Genomic DNA, 6,073 nt, shown 5'->3' on the forward strand with positions numbered 1-6,073 from the left:
GGCTGTTTATACCACGGAAAGAGGCAAACACTGCAGATCTCAGTCCCACCTCCCCAGAAAGCCCACTGCTAAACAGTTACCTGCCCGGCGCCCACATCTCTCGGCCCCTGTGGAGGCGACCCCCCTCACCCACCCCTGCGCCAAAGGTGCATGTGACCCCCCAGGGCATGGGCAGAGTCGGGGCTCTGGGCCAGCAGGATGGCTGGCCCTAACCACTGAACCACCTGCCTGCGGCCTGCTCCCCGCAGGAGAGAGCAAACAGCCTGTTTGGCCCGAGTGGGAGGGTGGCAGGAAGCAGAGGTACTTTCCAGAGAGCTGGGGTCTGAATGGGCCCATTGAGGGGCTGGGCCCTGCTGTTTCCTGTGGGGCCAAGCGGGGACGGGCTCACACAGGCTGCCTTGTGCTGCTGCGGTGCGAGGGCCAGGCAGCCCCCTCACCCCGACACAGGGCTCTGAAGCTCTGTTGGCCAGGCTTTTGGAAACTCTGACGGTGCCACCCCCCAACCTCCTGGTCTCCTTTTTCTCCCCTCTTACTGTCTCTGACGGGCGGCAGTTGCAAGAACCCAGAATCCCTGTCCTAGAGGTGGGGAGGTGGGGGCAGTTGGAGAGGGGCTTCAGATGGAGAAGGGGTGCAGGATAAAGAAGTAATGAGCTAGGAGTCAATCCTAGAGGACTTCCTGGAGGAGGTGAGGCTGGTATAGAGAAGAGAGAGGGAAGGGAAGAGGCAGTCTCGGGCTGTAAGTCCAGGTGAGAGACTTGCAGGGATACACAGTCCCCCTTGGGTGGGGCAGAGGAGGGTTTCTGCCCCTCACCCCCTAGAGGCTCTGGATAACTTGAAGGCAGATAAGCGAAGAGAAAAGGAGCTTGGTCACCCTGGCTCAGCGGCCTGATTGGGGTGGAGGGCGGGGGAGGAGCGGGAGGCACCGGCACAGGCTGGACCAGACCTGCGCCACGCTCTCCTGGGTCAAGAAGACCCATGATTCATCAGAACACCAGTCCAGACCTGCAGCAGCTGTGTGGGCTGCCCTCGGGGCCAGGAGAAGGGGCCCAGCTCCGGCCTCAGTGTCACCGTTCTGTAAAATGGGCACTCCTTCCCTCCCGGTCCCCATCCTGTCTGCAGGGATCAGCCCTAAAGGTCCCTTCCAGGTCTGGGAGTCTGGGGTGCGGGGGGTTGGCAAGCCTTCAGCGTGGGAGGAGCAGGGTGCTCCACAAGGCTGGGCTGCGTGGGAGGAGCAGGGAGAGTGCCGCATGCACGGGCTTCTCTGGACGAAGGCACACGGCTGAGCACCCAGGGCCCTGCAGATGAGTATTTGCATGTGTGTGTGTGTGCAAGCGTGTGGGTGGCTGCCGGGGCTGTGCTTTGGGTTTGCGTAAGGCCGTGTGTTTGTGTGTGCTTGCATGTGTGTGGGCCAGGCGCTGCCGGGACAGAGCAGTGATTGTGCCCAGGCCTGCTCTGCCCCTCGGTGCCTGCCCGCTGTTGCCTGGCTGGGCCTGGCTCCATGAAAGGGGCCATGTGTTCCTGCAGGGCTCCTGCCCCTCCTGCCCGGCACCCACGGAGAGGTTTGCCGAAGGTGGAGTCCTCACGGCTTCCCGCCCTTCCTCCCCTTGGACAGGGCAAGGCTGTCTGGGCCCTAGGGTGGGGTGGCCCCGTCCTCCTTCCTGAGACCTGGGCTGGGGCACAGAGGAGCCTGTGTGTTCTTGCCCGTCAGTCCCCTTCTCGAGGGGCACATGCAGCTTAGGGCAAGGTCCCTCAGCAAGCCCCCTCTGGCAGGGCCTGGGTTGTGCTGGCATTTCCTGGCTCCCTGGGGTACTCCTAGGACAAGTGTGAATGGCCACCCGGTCCCTGCCCTGGGGCGGGGGGGTGGGGCATGCATGAGGCTTGCTTCCATCTTGACGCCCAACCCTCTGCTGCTTAGCAGGCTCTTGGGACAAGGGGTCACCGTGTGGGGAGGAACTCTGCCTGGCCAGGGAAAGATCTCAAGCTTGGAAGCCTCTTCCAATCCGGGGGGGTTGCTGCGGTTCTTCTGAGCCCACAGAACTCCCCTCATCCCCTCTCTCCCCCCATCTCTGTCTCCCTGCCAGCCCTCCCTGCAGCCCGTCCCTATCCCTGGTCTGGCCCCGGCTCTGTCTTTGGCTCCCCTTCCCTCTGTCTCATCCTGGCTGTCACTGGGAGCACCGCCCTTTGCCCGAGGGCAGTTTGGAGAGCCAGGCTGGGGCCTCCTGCCTCCCAGGTCCCAGGCCTCACACTGCCTGGGTGTTGAGTCCCGCAATGTCAGAGCCCTCTGCAGCCCACGCCCGTGGTGGGGTGGTCGGCCTCCACCTCCAGACAGACAAACTGGGGCTCAGGGGAGAAGCAATTTGACAGAGGGAAGCAGAAAGAGAGCCTGTGGTTCCCAGTGTCCCACCTGCCTGGGCCCCACCCCCAGGGGCCCCCACTGTACCCCACTCCCCGGCAATGGATCCCTGTGTGCCCCCACCCTCACTGCCACATTCCCAGTTGCCCGGGGCAGCCAGGCTGGCCCCACAGCCAGTGTGCGTCACGGGCAGCAGCATTCCTGGGTGTCTGCTGCCGCCTGACTTTATAAGGGAGAGACTTTGGGAGCCCGGAGCCGCCGGGCAGCACAGCCAGTGGGGCGGGGGGGGGGGGGCCTGCGCCCACAGCCAAGGGTGGGAGCCAGAGACCTGGACGTGCGTGGGTCAGGGGAGAAGGGGGACCTGTATTCATTCATTCATTCATTCAATCACAAATACAATAGTGCAGCAACAGGGACGGAAAGGACACCCAGCCTGGGAAGATGGAGCCTGAGACAGGTCCTAAACAGGGCCGTTCTCTTCCACAAAGGCTGATTCAGACCAAGGCCCGGGAAGGAGGAGGAGGAGGAAAGCAAGAGAGACAGAGAAGGTGGGATGCTGGCAGTGACCCTGCGGCTGTGGACAGGACTGAGGAGGGGACACCCAGCTGGCCCGCTGGGGAGGGAGGGTGGCCTGCTCCGAGGACAGGCTGGACTTCTCCGCCACAGCCCCTTTCAGGTCTGGCAGCAGGGGTGGTGCGTCCTGGCTCCAGGTCTGGGCAGGCAGGGCCGAGGCTGGGAGAGTCCCCACCAGGGAGTCTGGGGGCTGTGGGGTGGAGAGCTCTGGGAAGGGCAGGGATGAAGGGCTCTCTGTCTCCCCTCCCAGGGGTAGAGGGGCCCCCCTGGGGCTGAATGCCGGCCCTGTGTGAGAGCAGGGGTGGGCCCAGTGCCCTGCCCTAGCAGCCGGAGCCTCCCTGCGGTCACCTGGCCCTCTAGACCTCGGGCCAGAGCCCTCTCCTTGCACTTCTAAGGGACTCCCTGCTTTTTTCCACCAGAATTCTGTCCCCAAGCCAGGGAGCCTCTGAGGACAGTTGGGGTGGACAGTTCCTGCTGACTTAGAAACAGACTACGGCCCCCAGGGTCTGGGAGGCTGGTGCACCGCACGCTGCCCCTGTCCGCTCAGAGCTGGGGGAGCAAAGTGACGCACTGATGTGAGAACTCAGGCCCACAGCACACCCACTGACCCTGCACAGCCCCAGCGGGCGGCGTGTGCGTGTGGCGAGCTCATGTGCCGGCCAGTGTTGCGTGCACACGCGGCGTGGGGAGGCGTGCGCAGGGCAGGCAAGGATGCGGGCGTCAGGCCCCCAGGGCAGCCCCGCTGTGGGCTCTGGGTGCTGGGCCGTGGCCGCAGGCCCTGCCCGCTGTCTGCTGTGCTGGGCAGGTGCCGGCCCCTCCACAGTGAGTCCCACAGACCCCCCAGGGCCAGCTCCCACCTTCTCCCAACCCTGTTACTCTGATGGCAACAAGGAAGAAGGTCACAGGGGACACTTCGAGGTCTCCTTGGGGAGACCAAGGGGACAGTATATCTGCCCAGTGGTGACACTGGGTCCCCAGAGCCCAGGCTCGATGGCTCACCGCTGTCCAGGGTGGGCTGCCTGGGAGACACTCACACACCTGCAGGCCCCGTGTGCTCCCTGCTCTTTAGCTACCCCGACCCCGGTTCCAGACTGGGATCCCAGAGCCCAGGCCGTCCCAGCGGCCCACCCACTACCTGCTTCTCGCCTGTCCGGAAAGCTGCCACCGTATGAATAGCAGGTTGGTTCACAATCGCACGGAACTTAAAACAGCAGCCGTCCCTCTCAGGAGACAAGACCTTATCACCCCGGAGGGGCGCTGGCACGGCGGGCACCATGCTGCTCGGGGCAGGCTGCCTCCACGTCTAACCTCGCGGAGACCTGTGCTGGGGTCGGGGTGGCCCCATCCCTCCCCTCCCCAAGAACTCTTCAGCCGAGAGACTCATACTCAGGGTGCGTGACCCGTCTGGTGCCTTTCTGGTCTCTTGGAAGGCCAAGGAGGCCAGGGCAGGAAGAGTTTCCTTAGCTATGGGCTGGGCCCTGACCCTGCGCACTGGCCTCAGCCCCTAGTCCTCTAACCGAGCACCTGAGTCGCCCTTACTGAGGCCATATATTGGGGAACGTTTGTAATTTAGGGACTCCCCGCCCCAAGACAAGTACCCTTGGAGAGGAAGCAGAGGACGGGTGGGGTGGAGATGCTGAGCTTGGTCCACAGACACCGATAGGGACGGGGCTGGGGCCCTGGGCTCCCAGCCACGTGGCCCCAGGGTTGGGCCACGTGGGGCACAGAGGAAGTGGGAGGGAAAAGAGGGGTTTTGATGGAAGCAGCAGCCCACAGTCCGCCCAGGCCGCGGGGCTGGGGCAGGAAGCAGGGGCCTCAATGGAGGCTTTGTGGAAGCCCGGCTGCTCCCCAGGCCCCAGCGAGGAGGGCGTGGCCGCTGCCGCAGGAGCAGTTCCAAGAGGCTTTTCCCTGCCTTATAATTTTCCTTGTACAGGGAGGGGGTGGACTTCCCAGCCCTCTCCACACCCTCCTTTCCCCTGGCTTTCCTGGCCCCGGGGGAGGTGGGACCCTCACCTCCGTGGACCCAGGCTGGGGTAGGGCTTCCGGCAGAGAAGAGAGAGCGCAAGGGACCCTCACCAGGTGATGCCCTCAGCCCTGGCAGCGTCCCTGGGAGGCATCTCCCATCATACAGGTGAGGAAACTGAGGCTCAGAGAGGGCGGTCCCCTGTGCTAGGGCCATGGGGAGCAGTAGCGGGGCTTGGACTTAAGCCCCCGGGGATGTCAGTGAGGGGCGAGGGCCACGTGCGTGCACACACAGCGTGGCTTCGTAGTCACATGTGGGTCGGAAGTGGGAGCGAGTCTGCCCCTGCCACGGGAGGAGGGTGTGAGCGCTGGCCCCCTGCCTGAGGAAGACACACTCTTTCCCTTCTTGTCCCCTGGGGCTCCTTCTGTCAGGGTCAGCGGAGGTGGGAAGGAGCGGGGAAGGGAGGGAAATGCATCTGCTTTCGATGGTGGTTTGGCAGCCCGGCCTCTCTGGCTCTGGGGCTGGCTGGAACAGGGAGGGGCTTCTGCAGGGGCTGGCTGGGGACTGCACGTGCCAGAAGCCAGTGATAAGTGCCAGCCCTGCCCACCGGGGGCTTGGAGGTCAGGGGAGGGGGTGGACGGGCAAGGGGTCCAGGCTCTGCCCAGGAGGGAAGCTGTCCGCGGGAGGCTGACGGGCCAGGCCCTCCCCTGGGCAGAAGCCAGCGCCCGGAAGCCCACGCTCATCTCCGAGCCTCCCTCAGCTCTGGCAGCAGAAACTGACAGGGCGGTCGGGGAGGTGGCCCAGGGCTTCCCCCAGCCTGATTGGCTGGGCTTGGAGATAGTGAGTGTGTGAGCTGGGATGGGGGACAGTGGAAATGATGACTGTCGGTCTGCAGTTTGGTGGCTCAGCTTGTGCACGGCAGGCTGCAGGCCTCTTCCTCAGTCCCCCACCTGAAACACGGGGGCGGGGGCGGGAGGACCCCACAGACAGGAGTCTAATGTCCAGGGCAGGTGCTTAGGTCAGGGACCCCCCCAACACACACATGCACGTGCGTGCACACACACACTCCCTCTCTCTCTGGCCAGCCCAGTCCTACAGCAGGTGGCTGGCGAGTGGCATGGTGACTGCAGTGGGTACAGTAGAGCCACCTCTGGCCTAAACGGCCACAGGTCTTGCCCGACTGA

Source organism: Lemur catta, chromosome 1 (assembly GCF_020740605.2).
Source record: "Lemur catta isolate mLemCat1 chromosome 1, mLemCat1.pri, whole genome shotgun sequence".
Lineage (NCBI taxonomy): Eukaryota > Metazoa > Chordata > Mammalia > Primates > Lemuridae > Lemur > Lemur catta.